Source organism: Coregonus lavaretus (assembly GCF_964263955.1).
Source record: "Coregonus lavaretus genome assembly, chromosome: 13".
In the NCBI taxonomy this organism is placed as follows: Eukaryota; Metazoa; Chordata; class Actinopteri; order Salmoniformes; family Salmonidae; genus Coregonus; species Coregonus lavaretus.
In genome coordinates this window covers 25,743,914-25,760,981 of record NC_140000.1, presented here as the reverse complement: position 1 = coordinate 25,760,981, position 17,068 = coordinate 25,743,914, and the positions used below count along the sequence as shown (strand labels likewise).

The 17,068-nt window shown below is 41.4% G+C and overlaps 2 pseudogenes across 2 annotated transcripts in view; both read right to left on the bottom strand.

Moving 5' to 3' along the window:
- The window catches only part of LOC311140517 (myelin-associated glycoprotein-like), a 160,875-nt pseudogene extending 146,475 nt beyond the window's left edge, over positions 1 to 14,400 (bottom strand). Inside the window, exons 1-2 of the transcript in view lie at positions 14,355 to 14,400; positions 13,574 to 13,767 (exon numbers count right to left, since the gene is read on the bottom strand). The product of the transcript in view is annotated as a myelin-associated glycoprotein-like (transcript). The remainder of the gene's footprint in view (positions 1 to 13,573; positions 13,768 to 14,354) is intronic.
- On the bottom strand, positions 8,582 to 13,240 carry LOC311139251 (myelin-associated glycoprotein-like; annotated as a pseudogene). The gene is made up of 9 exons: positions 13,225 to 13,240; positions 13,031 to 13,088; positions 12,815 to 12,936; positions 12,145 to 12,258; positions 10,739 to 10,999; positions 10,279 to 10,581; positions 9,879 to 9,978; positions 9,112 to 9,204; positions 8,582 to 8,728 (listed from the first exon to the last, which is right to left on the bottom strand). The product of its transcript is annotated as a myelin-associated glycoprotein-like (transcript).
- Positions 14,401 to 17,068: the final 2,668 nt, after the last annotated feature.

Genomic DNA, 17,068 nt, shown 5'->3' with positions numbered 1-17,068 from the left:
TAAAAGCCATCATGCCTTCTTGGTCTTCAGCGCAGTTTCCATGACGTGTGTTAGTTATTTTACCCAGATCTGTTTGTTAGACTTGCAGAGTTTGACAACAGCTCACAGCACTCTGTGGGCCTCAGTTAACTTCCTCTTCACACTCTGAAAATGTGTTAAAGTACCCCCACCATAAGACCTTTATATATTTGTTTGTTGAGATCTTAATTTTAGGCAGCTTTCTACAGCAGGAAAATAATCCTGCAGCAACAGGAAATGTGAATTAAGATTTTTCGTAAGGGAAAATCAAGTGTGAAATTTGAAAGTGGAAATTACAAACTTCAGAAGCTTTTTTAAACCTCAAATACACTACAAGTTTTACATTCCCGGGAAAATTCTACTGCAACAGGGTGATGATCAAATTAATATCCTACATCTGTACTTACATTTAAACTCTACCCCATGTTCCCTTTAATATATGTGTTGCTGCTGAAAAGTGGTGTTAGTTTCAGGTCTCAAAAGTAGGCCCTGTGCTGCAGTAAGGACAGTATAGTGAGCTATTTTTACAATACCCGTTATTATAAGGGTCTCTGGATATGCCTTCCTTTTGGCTGAATTTCTGGTGGCCTAAGCCACAACCTCGTGGCTACTCCTGCAAATGCCTTCCAAAGTCCCTCAACAGTATGCACCAAACTACAGCTACTCACACAGTTGGTACCTAAATGAAAAGCCTTGTAGAGTTATTCTAGCCATTTTAAGTCATAGTCAAACTGAATGGAATTGAACTGAAATTGAGGGTAAACCTAAGTGGGTAAACAACATACTCAACTGATATATATATATATATATATATATATATATATATATATACAATGCATTTGGCACAACCATTGTAATGGCACAAATATAAACCCAGTGCTGTGAAAAGTGTTTGCCCCCTTTCTAAATTTTCTCTATCTTTGCATATCTTTTATACTGACTGTTATCAGATCTTCAACCAAAACCTAATATTAGATGAAAAGGGAACCTGAGTGAACAAATAACACAACAATTACATACTTAATTCATTTGTTTCATAAACAAAGTTATGCAACACCCAATGCCCCTGTGTGAAAAAGTAATTGCCCCCTTACACTAAATAACTGGTTGTGCCACCTTTAGCTGCAATGACTCCAGCCAAACGCTTCATGTAGTTGTTGATCAGTCTCTCACGTCGCTGTGGAGGAATTTTGGTCCACTCCTCCATGCAGAACTGCTTTAACTCATCAACATTTGTGGGTTTTCAAGCATGAACTGCACGTTTCAAGTCCTGCCACAACATCTCAATTGGGATTTTGTCTGGACTTTGACTAGGCCATTCCAAAACTTCAAATTTGTTGCTTTTTAGCCATTTTCATGTAGACTAGATTGTGTGTTTTGGATCATTGTCTTGCACAATGACCCAGCTGCGTTTCAGCTTCAGCTCACAGACAGATGGCCTGACATTCTCCTGTAGAATTCTCTGACACAGAGCAGAATTCATGGTTCCTTCTATTAAGGCAAGTCGTCCAGGTCCTGAGGCAACAAAGCATCCCCAAACCATCACACTACCACCACCGTGCTTGACCATTGGTATAAGGTTCTTACTGTGGAATGCAGTATTTGGTTTTCACCAGGCATAATGGGACCCTTGTCGACAAAATCAAGTGTACATGAAAATGTTTAAAAAGCAACACATTTGTCATTTTGGAATGGCCTAGTCAAAGTCCAGACCTAATCCCAATTGAGATGTTGTGGCAGGACTGGAAACGAGCAGTTCATGCTTGAAACCCCACAAATGTCGCTGAGTTAAAGCAGTTCTGCACACAAGAGTGTGCCAACATTCCTCCACAGCGATGTAAGAGACTGAAAAAGAACTACAGGAAGCATTTGGTTGCAGTCATTGCAGCTAAAGGTAGCACAACCAGTTATTGAGTGTAAGAGGGCAATTACTTTTTCACACAGGGGAATTGGGTGTTGCAGAACTTTGTTAATTAAATAAATACAATAAGTATCACTTTTTTTTGGTTATTTGTAAACTCAGGTTCCCTTTATCTAATATTAGGTTTTGGTTGAAGATCTGATAACATTCAGTGATAAAAATATGCAAAAATCAGAAAGGGGGCAGTGTACATAAGCATTGTGGAAGCCTGCACATTGGATGGTTAATAAACTCTTTATTGTATCACAAAAAAACAGCTGTATCACAACCATGGTGTCAAATGTGTTGGACCATATATCTTGAGCCATATTTTTGTGAACTATTAATGAATATCAACCAGCAGCATCAAATATTGAAGTTGTGTATGTTCTACCAATTACTTTTGGTTTGCTTTTTGTTGTTATTGTAATACGTTGAGATGCATTAAAAACTGAGGCGTTATCCCGGGATAAAATAACTGACCAATGTGAACCATATGCACAATTATTTTAATCTGAAATATGAACTGCTTTCATGCATTAGTGCAAAGACTGAAAAAAACAATTATACCAAGGGCCTGAATGTCAATGCAATATTTTATGTTACTTTATGCTGACTTTAAAAATATCTACAACTGTGCCTAATTGTGCTGACAGTAACACAGTGTTGTACTGTGCTACAGTTTACATTGTCTCACCACAAAAGTAGGCTGTGAAATGGGGCAACTAAAGACAGATACTGACTCTTAACTCTGGCCTCTACAGATGTTTTTACATTTCCTGCAGCCAGTAATGACAGACAATATTTTGATATATCTGTAAATGTGCTCACAAGTATCAGAGAAGAAGATCGCCACCGAACAGAGAGACCTGAGTGAGACAGGCAGAGGGCTGGTACACAGTAGAGAGAGGTAAGTTGATTTATAACAATATAATCAAGAGTCATTTAGCAGCATATTATGAAGTGATTAATCGTTTGTGCATTTGGTTAGCTGTTTACGGAAACAAATTGTATATTCTCTATTACAGCATAGATTTGTGTCTCATAAATATTGATTCCTTAAGTCCTGTTATAACAGAAGATAATGGTTGAGATCTGCACCGTGGCTATCTGCTGGTTCATAACAGCAACCTGTAGTCAGTGCATATGTATAGTATAATGCTGTATGACTTGACAGAAGAGTCAAGTAACATGTTTTGGATTAAGATTATTGTCTTTGTAAGCTTTGGCTGGTCAAATGTAAATGTGTTACTATAAAAAAAGATATATAGAGCCTCGTGAGAAAGGTACAGAGTTCTCCATCTCAGTGACCCAGGACGTTACAGTAGAGGCTGGACAGTGTAAATTCACGTACCCAGGCAACATTACTGATTACGTACGCAGAGTCTTGTTCATAGGAGATCCACTTACACCTGTATTTGAAACAGATGCAGAGCTGTGCAGTGTTGATTGGCAGTTCCAGAGAGGTCCTAAAAGGTCTTGCAGCTTTTTACTCGAAGACCTGCAAGAAGGAGAAAGCGAGTATAGATTCAAGATAACATTGGGAGATGATCAAATGTATGTTTTTCCTGAGAGGGTGCGAGTCTCAGTGTCTGGTATGTAAGTAACTATGTCACCAAATATACTACTTTCACTGTCTTAAATCACGCAGCAGATTATAATGAGTATTACAGTATTTTTATACAGGTCTTTGCTTGAGGAAAATGTCACCTTATGTGTCCAAGTCAGAATCAATGTAGCCTACACACTCTGAATTCTAATAATGTTGAATTGCAGCATATTTTGTCGCTGTTGCAGAACTACCAAACGATATTAATCATGTTCTTCACATCAAAGTATAATCTGCATGAAAATGTTTGAAAAATGAATTGTCAAAGTGTTCAAAATTCACCTATTCTGCTTAGCTCTAAATCAGAAGAAGCCTACTGTGGAGACACCCTCTCTCACAGAGGGAGAGTGGGCCACACTGACCTGCAAAGTATATGCACTCAAACTAAATGACCTGCAAAGATAAGAAGAAGATTTTGTTGGCATAGACTGGAGAGGGACAGAGAACCTAGGCATGTATTCGAGGATAATCCATCAACAGCAGAGAATGGGCTTCTACAGGAAGGTCAACATTACAGTGGAGAAAAAGTGACTTTAACTGTAAAATTTAAGAACATTCACCTTTCAGAGCATTCCCTCATTATCAAAATATAGTACAGTGCTCATTCTTCAAGAGTCTCTGTTACGTAAAAAAGCCATATCTCATGATGTTGAATGTAAAAAGTACTTATTTGTATTCCTTAGACCGTCCAAAGTTCCTGAATGGCTCTGTGTGTGTGGTCCAAGTAGAGGTCCTGAGCTGTGTATGTGTCAGTCAGGGGGTTCCCTTACCAGTGATTGCTTGGCCAATGTTAGGGGTCTATATTAGCTACAGTGTCTCCAGGAGTGCCCAAACCGTGAACAGCACCTTCACCATGTCTGCCTCAGAATACAAGAACAGCAGTGTGGAGTGTGTCAGCAGAAATGTAGTTGGCCAGATAGAGATGGAGGTCCCCATACTACACCAAGCTGAAGGGAGCCTGACACATAAGCACTTCAATATACTGTGACGTGCTGTGTACGTATAGGACTAGTGTTACATTTTACAATTTGAGTGAAGAAGAATCACCAATTAATTTCTGCTCAAATTCAGCTCAAATCACACAGACATAGAGGATGATATTTTCATAGTACAAAAGTTGTGTCAAGTGCAAAATTCACCATTAATCTCATTACAATCTGGCAGTGTGATTTAATTGTAAACTTTTCTTCAACAATGTGTGTTCTAAAGAGGCGACTGCTTATTATATGTTGTTTATTCTCAGTTTATGTAGAGTTGAATAAACTGTAGTTTCATAATCACCTCTTTATAAAGCACACTGTTTCATGGTTCGGGCTAGGCCCTTTAGTTCCTGTGAAGGGAAACCTTAACGGTACAGCATACAATGACATTCTAGACGGTTCTGTGCTTCCAACTTTGTGGCAACAGTTTGGGGAAGGCCCATTCCTGTTTCAGCATGACAATGCCCCCATGCACAAAGTTCCATATCGAAATGATTTGTTGAGATCGCTGTGGAATAACTTGACTGGCCTGCACAGAGCCCTGACCTCAACCCCATCGAACACCTTTGGGATGAATTGGAATGCTGACTGCCAACCAGGCCTAATCGCCCAACATCAGTGCCTGACCTCACTAATGCTCTTGTGGCTGATTGGAAGCAATCCCTGCAGCAATGTTCCAACATCTAGTGGAAAGCCTTCCCAGAAGTGGAGGCTGTTGTGGAGGCTGTTATAGCAAAGGGGGGACCAACTCCATATTAATGCCAATGATTTTGGAATGAGACGTTCGACGAGCAGGTGTCCACTTACTTTTGGTCATGTAGTGTATGACAGTTACCACATTTGCATCCACAATTTTTATGCTAGTAAAGTTATACCGTATAAAAAAAATTATGACATCTATGATGGAAACAGGACGTTTCGATACAATTTTATAAATGCAGGCAGATCATTTGTTCGTTTGATATGGTGAGATATTTTTGTGTCTGTAACATTCATTATGCGAGAAATGGCAGTGGAAACGCCTTCATGCGCAAATATTGAAATAATATCGAAGTTTAAACATGGGAGTCAAGCAATGATATGGTGTGTGGTCCTCCACTACAATTCTGGAAACCATACAGTTTATTAGGCTACAAATTAAATAAATTATGAACCTCACAGGGTGGTGAAAGTGTAAGGTTATCTTGATGCTACTTTCCAATAAATATCGAGGGTCTTATTCTGGTGACATGATCGATGCTTGGCTGCCGTTTGACAAATAAAAATACTCTTGCTCTTATCCATAATAATCTCATCATGTAGACTAGCCTACCAGCACAGCCTACCACACGGTATCTGGGTGCTGTTAGCTAAAGTGCATGTGCTAAGATCAGAGTAGGCACATTTGCTATTTAACGCAACAGTTTGTGACAAAACTATTAGTAGAATTATTAGGTACATGACAACTTAAGTGAAAAAGTACATTTTGTGTGCACTATGTCATCAAGCACCGATTATATCTGCAACAAGTCGGTCTGTATCACGTTTCAGGAGAAGACACAGATGCAGACAGCAGCGAAGTAACAAAAGTTTATTACAAAAACAGGGGGCAGGGAAAAGACAGTTAAAGGGCAGGCAGAGGTCAGTAATCCAGATCAGTGTCCAAAAGGTACATAATGGCAGACAGGCTCAGGGACAGGGCAGGCAGAATGGTAAAAAACTAGAAAACTAGAAAGCAGGAACTTGAGCAAGACAGGCGCAAGGGGAAACCGCTGGTAGGCTTGACGAAACAAAAGGAACTGGCAACAGACAAACAAAGAACACAGGTATAAATACACTGGGGATAATGGGGAAGAAGGGCGACACCTGGAGGGGGGTGGAGACAATCACAAAGAAACAGATCAGGGTATGACAGTTTGGTGGAAACGTGCACATTTCATTCCGCATGAAAATCTGTCGCCAATTGGATGGAAACTTAGCTAGTGGGGTAAAGAGTAGAACTAAAGTAGAATAGTGTTGGATAAGTTAAACAAAGTGTTTTCGTACCAATTAATTTATATCACTTCCCATAGATATCCCTGGGTCAGAGAAGAGGGATGTTGCAGTCTTTCTCTGGATAATCGTTGGCCTGTCCCTCAGCCTTAATGTGGCCCTCCTTGTCTATCTGATCAGTCCTTGTAAATGGTAAGACAACATGACAACCCCACAGTTTCACACAAGGGGACATTTGGTTAGCTTTTTTTTTTATCAATACGTTATGCAAGGCAGGACAGTCTGAGAGAGGTAAATTATAATCAAGGAAAACTTTTTAGCTCTGTTTGGCAAACTGAAAGTTGAAACCAAAGACTGTAGCCTAGCGGTTAGAGAGGCGAGCCAGCAACCGCAGGGTTGCCAGTTCGAATTCCAGGTCCGATGGGAAAAGTCTGGTGGGAAGTGAGCTGGTAACCGGAGGGTTGCTGGTATCAAATCCTTGATGCCATTGCCTGCCGTTGTGCCCTTGAGCAACTCCCCACAACAACAGCTCCCCGGGCACCCAGTGGCAGGTTAGTTTCTTTCGTCATTAATTTTGTTCTGGAAGCAGCTCTGCAGAGTGGTCACTAGCTGACATAAACCGAATTAACCCTAACCTTAACCACATAGCTAATCCTATTGCCTAACCCCAACCTTAAAATTAAGACCAAAACTCTTTGCAGCTGACCCATCTAGCGGAATTCGCTCCGTTCTGCTTCCAGGGCAAGATTCATGACAATAAACATCAACCTGCCGCACAGTGTGGCAGCCCCCCCACACCTCTCCCGAATGTTTATGTATGTGTGTCTTTCGGAGGGGTTGGGTTAAAAGCGGAAGTCAAATTTCAGTTGGACCTTGTGTGCAATTGACCAATAAAGTGATCTTAATGTTAAAAAACGGGTTACAACTTACTGTACAGTAGATGCTTCCTTTTTGTTACTATTTTCAGAACTGCACAAATTGGCTCTAAAATCATCTCAGATAACAATGTTTTTGTGACTTAAATAGCAAAAAGGGTGAAAAGAAGAGAGCTAAAGAAGAAGATAGTACCTACATCTAATTGGACAAGGCAGACGTGTCTCCCGAATATGACATCATCTCTCCGAATCCCCAATGATCCTCTGCTTGTGATAAACTTCTATTTTATTTTAGCCTTTCGTTCAGAGGCTTGATTTTGCTATTTTATTTCAATGTAAATTATTTTCTATTACTATACGTTTTTTTTGTGTGTGTGAGCGCTGAAAGCATTTTTATTTGAATGAATTCAAACTTTTTCCGGAGGAATTTCTCAGGATTTTATGGAAAAAAAAAAGCTACATTATAACCGAACAATGTTGTATTTTATGTAAAAGCACTTAAGGAAGCTACAAGTTTTTGATATCTTCCTCATGTTCAACTATTTTAATCAAAATGTTATATAGATAATCAAGGCACCACAGTTGCAAATATTGTTAAGTGAAATGGTTTAAAAAAAAGCTTTGTGGGATGTATCTACTGCAAACAATGAGGGGTGGTGTGGGAGGAATAACTGTCACATACTGTATCAATAAAGTAATACTAATAAATGGAGATATAGAATGTATTCAGGGTGTATTTTCCTTAATGTTTTGGGTATGAGAGTACAGATAACAAACTATATAGATAAACTGAGCTGGTCACATTGTCTGTTGTTTACATTATTTTTCTTTTGTTTGGAACCAAAGAAAGATGGCTTTGCTTGAGGCGGGATAGACTTGTAAAATAAAAGAGAGTGATCAAACATCATCATAGAGCTCTTATTGTCATTAAGTAATAACAGTGCTAATTTGCAGAAAGATTGCAGAAAACAAATTAGATAAGACATGAACAACGCTTCTCCATTTTGTTTCCAGGTTTAGAAATAAATAACCCCCCATGAGGCGTTCAAGAGAACCGATGACAGTAAGTGTTACTAACCGGATATCCATATTGGCATGTCTCAATGTTGGGTAACACATCTTGAATGCTCTGCCATTAGGTCTAGTGACTTAACCATGTCAGAACAATTACATAAACTGGGCCAAATGGTAAATCGTAATATTGTAGATTAGGGCCGAATTTGGGCGATCATATAATTTTGCTGTCTGGGATGAGTGAGAGATGCTGTCTACCACTGAGACCTGGAGTTGGGATTGGGGTGGGGTTGTTTAGGAACCTATCCGTGCTCTCCTCTAGAATGGAGGTAAACTTTGAGCACAGAAGCTCTGTCTTAAGCTGTGCAAGAGTTAGGGAAGAGAAAAAGAGACAGAAGAACGCAGAGAAGCGATGAAGCAGAAAACAGTGGTTTGGAAAGGCTATGGTCGCAGCTACTCCAGTGGTACTGTGATAGATAGCTATAGTGGTACTGGGACTCTCAGGCTAGGTCAGTAGTTGGCTGGGGAAGTTTACATTTTCTCTTTAACATAAGATGTCATATAGGTTTTGATAATTTATGAGTATTACACGGATTGAACCTTACTGTACATCAAAAAAGGGACATTAATTGAACGGGTATAGTATAGTATCAGCATCAACAACGGGTCAGATATCATTCTCGTGTCTGGGACAGATCTGAGATCATTATCATCATTATAGTCATCATCATCAACATGTCTCACCACTTTCTTCCTCAAACATTGTTTGTCCTTCTTGACTGTGCTGTAGTACAACGCTGGGTTCTCCAGTTTAGACACTAGGTCATGCCATTCTCTCTGGGGGGTGGAGTCACAAGATCAGACTCGGTCTCATGCCACTAACTAACTAACTCAGGGCGACACTCCACGCCTGGGCATCCATTTTAAAACAAGGGCCTGTTTCCCAACATAGTTAACAATCTACAGCCGTATAGTTCATGGTTTTGGTTGACGTTCATGGTTGTGGTTATCGTTTCATGGGTTTAGTTGTGGTTGAGCTGACACCGTCTCTTGGAGCGACTATCTGTAAAAGCTTTTGTCAGAATGTGATGTATTGCTATAATGCTGAAGCACCTTAGTTAAGTAGGCTACCGTAGCTGTATTTTTAGCTAAGCAAGTCAAGGGTCCAAAGCAGTATCAAAGCAGGGAATAGAGCCTGCAAACTATAGGCTACGGTTAGTCCGGCTTGCTAACCCCACTCCACCAGGCAGCCATTTTGGATCTCCATCTAAGAGGATTTCAGAAAGGGGACTAGTGATAGAAAATTAATTGAACTCGCTCTGGCGTTAGCAGAACTTATGACCATGATTCTCACATCCGTCCATGGATCAATCATTCACTCATGAATACACAGAGGTGTTTTAGAATGGATAGCTAGGCTGAAGTGTTTCCTTATCGTCAATTCAAACAGGAAATGACTACCTGTAACTCACATCGACCACTGTCACAGTTAGTGAAGGGTGGATACTCACTTCTTGTTGTTATGGCCCACATATCTCACTGCTGCGATGATGAAGGCGATGACAGCCACTCCACCGATTGTGCCAACAATCACTGCCATCATGTACTTCTCTAACATCGGACAAGAACATCATATTGAAGATAGTGAAGAAACAGAAAATACTGTTTCGCCAGGTCATGGTACTAAAATATAACTTATTTCCATTCAAGATAATGCCATTACCATATCAAGCCAATGGGGTGTCCAGTTTGTGGTCTTACTTATACAGTCAATCTAGATATCAAAGAAAGGTACTACACTTCTAATTTCAGTTCAATCTCTCATGTATGCTCGGCTATACAATGTTTTGCATTTTAATGGTATGCTATTTGTTTCTGTGTTTAACCATAAACCTGAACTTGTGTACTTACTCTCCTGCTGCAACTCCAGATGAAAGCTCTCCGACCCGTACATGTTGCTGTTGCTGCAGTGCACATTGACGGCGCTGTTGCCCAGGCGCTCACCCTTCTCCCGTAGCTTGATCATGCCCGTGGACGTGTGGCCGTCCGTGTGCGTGTAGTAGTTGTAGCGGCCGTCCGTGTCGTTGATGGTGATGTTCTTGTCGGGGAGGTAGAACTCGATGGTGGGCTCAGGGTTGCCTGTAGCCATGCAAACACACTGGACACCCTCACTTACTACCGTGCACTTGGACTCTTCCAGAAGGACAAGGGCATCTGAAGAGAGGGTGGAGGTAGAGGTGTGACTGATATGTAGAGTGAGATGGGATGGTGTAGTGTTGTGTAGCGTAGTGTGGTACAATACAATATGATACTATACCATATGATATGATACGATATGATACAACATTACATGATTTGATGACCCACTCACATTCCACAGTGATGTTGAGGGAGCTGCTGGCTCGTCCGTGTTCGTTCTCTGCCAGGCAGCGGTACTGTCCGTCTCCCTGAGGGGTAAGCTCCAGAAGCTCCAGCACAGACACCTCCTCAGCCGTGATGGTGCCCACCAGCTCCCCGTCCTTCAGCCAGGTGAGGGTGGGCGCGGGATTGCCTTGGGTGCTACATTGCAGGGAGATGGAGGAACCTTCCAAAATGTTCAAGGAGCCGTTTACCACTGGCTCACTGGGAGGGTCTGCAGGGAGGACAGAGAAGGGATGAAAGGTAGAGTGATGTGAGGAGAAAGAAAGGAGTTGAACAATGGAGTACGTTAAAGAGGATAAATCGTACTGTGTATAAACAAGAGAAAGAAGTTATGGGCCAGGTTTATCACATAACTAATACGTCAATATACTGACATATAATAAATATGTGTCTCGTTTCAGGAAACTAGGCATTTGTCACGCGTCACTACTTCACAGGAGAGGCATTTGAGCGTAAAACATTTTATTTTAACACAATCTGTTTTTTGGCAGAATTGCCTTCTGGAACATGTGAACTTTCATGTGCCATAAAAACAAACGTGTAGGCCTTCTGTAAATATGAATACAATTGATAAAAAAACTAGCCTAGTTGGTTTAGCCACGGAAAAAGACAGGAACCTTCCCACTAGCCATGATTGGCTGAGATAATGGATGGGCTGGGCATGCGGAGAGATGAGTTCGGATTGGTCTGCCATGTAGCATGCTTCTGTGTATAATGAGCTGCTCAGTATGTTTAGGTAATCCTTTCTAACGCAGATTTGTTTAAAAGACAGCTCTCCACTTTCTGGAGGACAGAGTTTTGAAATCATTGGAATGCCCAGTGGAAGCAGAGTATGATCGCTAAGGAGATGGAGAAAATTCTGGCATTTGATTGCAAATGCGGAGGGATTCGAAAAGAGAACACAGAAGTCCGTTGCATAAAACACCTGTCTCCAGATTACAGCTTCAAAACTAAGGGCAACCATGGCATCCATGACAGAGAGGGAGAAGCTTTCATCCATGTACTGTATATGGGTAAGAGAGTATATCTAGCTACATTTTCAGATATTATACATTTTTAATTTTGACAGAAAGTCATTTTCATTGCAAGTTAAAGCGTACTGTTAGCTAGCTAGCTAACATTAGCTGTCTGGCTGGCTGGCTCGCTAGCTAACGTTACGTGTATGATCTGTGTAGTAATATTATTAATAGTAGTTATAGCCTACTTTTAAGTAGCTAGCTAACATTTAACCTTGTTGGTCAGCATTTAGCTACCTGTAGATTCATGCAGGGCACTAACATTGTGAGTTGGGATTATGGTTAATTGTCTAAACAAATGGTTACACTGTGCAAGTAACCATTTCACTGTACCATTTACACTGTTTGTATCCTGTGCATCTGACAAATAAACTGTCCACCTCGCAGTGCAGCGTCACCGAGCTGCCCTCCATCACCTCCGTAGACACGTTCACCCACACCGAGCGAGGGGCATCTGGGGTGAGAGGAAGGGGAAGGTGGGGTTAGACTTGTAAAAGTGACAAGTGTATAACCTGGTTAAACCAGACCCAACACTGCACTCATCATTGTTTCAAAGAAAAACAAAGGTGAAATGTCGAAAAACTGGTTTGAATGCCAGGCTAACATACAATATTAGTACCATGTCATAATCATGCAATATATTGCTAAATCAAGCTGCTATCCTTCTACTGTAGATGGAGAATAATGGATGACTGTAGATATTGACAATGGTTCTACAATGTGTGCGTCAGAAATATATATTGTAAAGTGGTTGTCCCACTGGCTATCACAAGGTGAATGCACCAATTTGTAAGTCGCTCTGGATAAGTAAGAGCGAAATGTAAATGTAAATGTAAATATGTGTAACACTGCTACGATTACATTTGGCGTAGTCAGCAGAATGAGTTATTCTATACTATAATCCCCCACATTACATAATGTGTCCCCTGTTGTGTCCAAATGACACACTTCTCACAGAATTTGAGGATTCAAAGTACAGGTTCGGTGACAACGGTCAGTTGGTCACTTACACTTGACGTCCAGAGAGATTAGTCTCTCGTAGACCAGGGTGGTGTTGGGGTAGTAGACCAGCAGCTGGCCGTTGTGCATGGGCCTGGGGGTGAGCGTGCTGTAATGCTCTCTTCCAAGTAGTCTGAGGAATACTCGGGTTCAGGCAGGTAGTCTGTGTACATCCATTGGAACTCTGGGCTATTCTCTGGACGGTTGTCTGGAGCATACTGTAGCACGTCAACTCCAGATTCTCGTCTGCGACTATCTCCTCAGGGATGTCAATGCTGGGCTGGTCTGGGGGACAGAGAGGACATTGTGAATGAGTTAAAATTCACCAATTCACAATATTTACCTATTCTCATTAAAGCTATACTAATTATAATCACAGCTAGGTCAATCCTAGCCTGGTGCCAGATCTATTTGTGCTTGCCAACTCCTATTGCCATTGTCAGGCCATGTCATGCCAAACAGTGTCCACAGTAGTTGGCAAGACAGCCCAACAGATATGGTATCAGGCTAGGGAAATCCAGACCATAAATGTAACACCTACAATTGTAAACAATTGTAAACATAGTTTTTAAAAAATTGCCTCTCAGTGTCTCTCAGCAGGCTTACCCAGCACCTTGAGGTTAGAGAAGTCTGGGTAGGTGTAGATGTTGGCACCGCCCAGGTCGGCACGGAAGTAGTACCTCCCTGAGTGCTCTGTACCTATATTACTGATGAGCAGGGTGCAGTTCCTCTGGTGCAGGTCCTCAATGAGCTTGGTAACTTTTATGCACGATGTCTGTGCGCGTCTTGAACACCACAGGTGGGAAGAGCTGAGGGTAGGGCTGGCCAAAGTACCAGATGCCGTGGATGCCGCGGTACGGCTGTATACCGGACGGGTACATGAATGTGCAGGTGATGACCACGCAGGAGTTGGTCATGGCCGAGATGTACCTGGGTACCCACATGTTCCAATGGCCACTGACATCTGAGAGAGGGAAGGAGTGAGATGGAGGGAAGAGTTGAAATGGGAATATTAAGCGTGAAACTGTAGACCAATGAACAATCAATCTACAATACATATAAAGTTTCAAATTGAATCACTGAGAAAAGATGAACAGAGAGACAAAGAGAGAGAGAGAACAGAGGATGAAATCATGAGGTTCTCCCTCGGTGAGATGGTAAGAGCAGAGACCCTATGTGGAGGAAGCATATGACTCACTCTCACCACTGGCACGCTGTTTGAGTGAGAGGGACAAGGTTGAGTCAAGATGGACGCCAGCCATCCAACAGCACTGGAACAGTAGGCTGATTCCCTGCTGCCATGTGTGCCAGTTGGACCCTGTGTCTACTCTGTACCCTTTTGTTTGCTGTAAGTTTAACACACTCAAAAATTAAACTGGGTCAATACAGTAAAACCACCAAATCAGTTTTACATTGCAATTGTATATCTAGATTACTGCATGTCTAGTATATCTGTAGTCTTCAAGGGAATTTCCACAGTCTGAGTTATTGTGGTGTAATTGATTAGTTATTCACACTGACAAGAGAGAATGAGAAACATAAGAGTTTTACCTCTAATGATTAGCAACAGCGGCAGAAGCAGCTCCAAACACCACATGGTGTCTATTTAACCCTGAACCAGAGACCCCTGCAACAGACATCTGACATCAATTACACATCAACTACTTCAAACTTTACCATTCTGTTCTGGACCAATGGACCCCATGCTATGTGATATATATTGAATATATATGGTGACATATAACTGCAATGGTTAAATCACACTATTATTTTTTACAAATGTTCACTAGAGGGCGCCCAACCAAATCCAGACAGCTCGACAGCCCTCTGCCTTTACCCTTATCACATTTGTAGGGAATTTGAACCATATTGCTGTTCTAAGCTATAGTTATCAGGGTGAGTGAAAGTACATGAAATAACAGCACATAGGCCAGTCTGTGCTGTTATTTTTTCTGGACTGAAGGTGATGCTCTATGTGTTTGCAGCTGCTGGAGCTGCTGCTGGAGGTGCCTGTCCTGATGGAGAGAAATTAATACAGTCATGAGTAATTCAGAAAGCACTTCACTTGTCCGTAACATCTTTGATAATACAGAATCAGTTGAGATTACAATTTGTTACCACATCTATACAACTACTAATGATTTCAATATTAAAAATACTTTAATGATAAAAGGGACCCTACTTTGACATGTTACTCTCTGTCAGAGAGAATAGTCGAGCTGCCCAGATGAGGACCCACATCCTGCCTCCACTGCCTCGATGAATCAACCACAACACCAGGGTCTGTCCTCTTTCACCTCTCTCTCTGGTCCCCTTGTCTGTGTCCACAGGTCTGGAGCACAGAGAGAGTATAGAATAGCATGATAAATAGTGTTATGATAATATCTACACATACAATTGCCAGCTGTGTAAGGGGAATACATAGGCATTCATAACATCCGACATGAACGTTTTTATGATTGTTACAACCTTCTTAGCACATTTTTTCAACTGTAATTTAATGCATGGAGAGAAGATGTCAAAGTTCTAGTAATGTTTTATTTTACCCTAATTGTCTGGAATTTATTTAGAAACCACATGGTAGCAGAGTAATTATATACAATTTTACCTAAGTTGTCATGGAGATTCATTTTAACAAACAAGAAACTACCAATTGTTTCTACCAAGAGGCAGGGCCAGGAGGAGGGCATGGGCCCGGATCTCTGGGAGGTCCATCTCCATCTCCTCCAGGAGGCCTGGGAAGTCAAGTTTCTCCAGACAGGAGGGCCTCACTAGGACAACTTTAGGCTTGGCCACCCCCTGGGCCTTCAGCACCTCCAGGTTGGCCTTACGCCTCTCTTCCAGGCTCTTCTCCGTGTCCTTCTCGAAGGCTAGCAGGGGAAAGAATGCTGTTAATCTGGCTGATCAGGAGTTCTCCCACAGCATCGTTGACATCCGACAGCTTGTTGTTCTCAATGGACTCTTTGAGTGTCTCCAGGAGGTTCAGGCTGTGAGATACAACATCTGCTGCCATGGCTGTAGGAGAGGGGAGGTTGGGTATTAGCATAGGGCATACAGCAAACACCACAAAGCTGCTTCAATCCTGGATGATTTCATTAAATGTTCCTAGGCACTTAATTGATTTAATTCAACGCATCATTGATTGGCAATTCAATTAATGTCCAAACACCAGAATACAGACATATTTATCTGTCTCTGAAAGAAAAGAAATAACAAACACTGACATGCACTCAGTCGTGTCATTGCACTGCAGCCCTTGAGGCCCGGGAAACATTATCCCTAACGGCTTCATTTGGGGATAAGTAGTAACATCTCAGCCTGCTAATAAAACATTGTATCAAAATGTACGAGGTTCATTGTATGAATATAAATATGTTTAATTGGCAAAACTAAAAGTATTCTAAGTCTTAGGTAAACAAACACACAATCTTAGCTCCAACTAACTGTCTGGTCTACAGTACTAATGTCTGCTACTACCTATGCCTTACCTTTGACCTGGATGAAAAAACCTAAAAGCATTTTTTCATTTAGGAGAAGAAACAAATATTCTGATTAACATTTATACCAGGGATGGGCAATTGGTGGCGGCCCTCCTTTTGTAGGCACACATATCAATTTCCAAAGACCAAAAAATATATGATAATAATATTTTTGGGGGGAGGGGAACTCAGTCGGGGTCTCAACTTGCTGTTGAGAGTTAGAATAGTAGAATGGCAGTTTTTCTCTTGTTATGCCAGTCACTGACAGTCACTCAATTAGCCCATGTCAGCAAAACAATTTTGCAATTGGTAAGTTAGTCTACCGGCCAGCAATCTAAACTTGTAGTAATCATGGTTGAATTACCGACCGAGGGGTCCCCATTGATTTTGTAAGTCACTCTTACTCAGATATCATCTTAAAAACTGCAAACATTTTTCTCCACCTTATGGCAAAATGTGTAGAATTACAGGAAACTAGCTATAAAACTGCACATTTCTCACTCCGCCCCATGGCAAAATGTGTAGATTTGCAGCAAAATTGCTTTAAAACTGCAACATTTTCTCTACGCCACATGGCAAAATGTGTAGAATTGCAGGAAATTAACTCTAAAATCTAAAAAAATGTATTTCCGCTGTCAAGAGGGGAGCCCTAAAATGTTGTGCTCACAAGGTGGGGGAAACAAAGGATAGGGCCGGCTCTGACTACATGTGTGCGTATGGATGTGGGTATCCAGACCCGTGAGCCACTGCGGCACCCTGTGATGAGTTCATATTTTTTGTGGACTC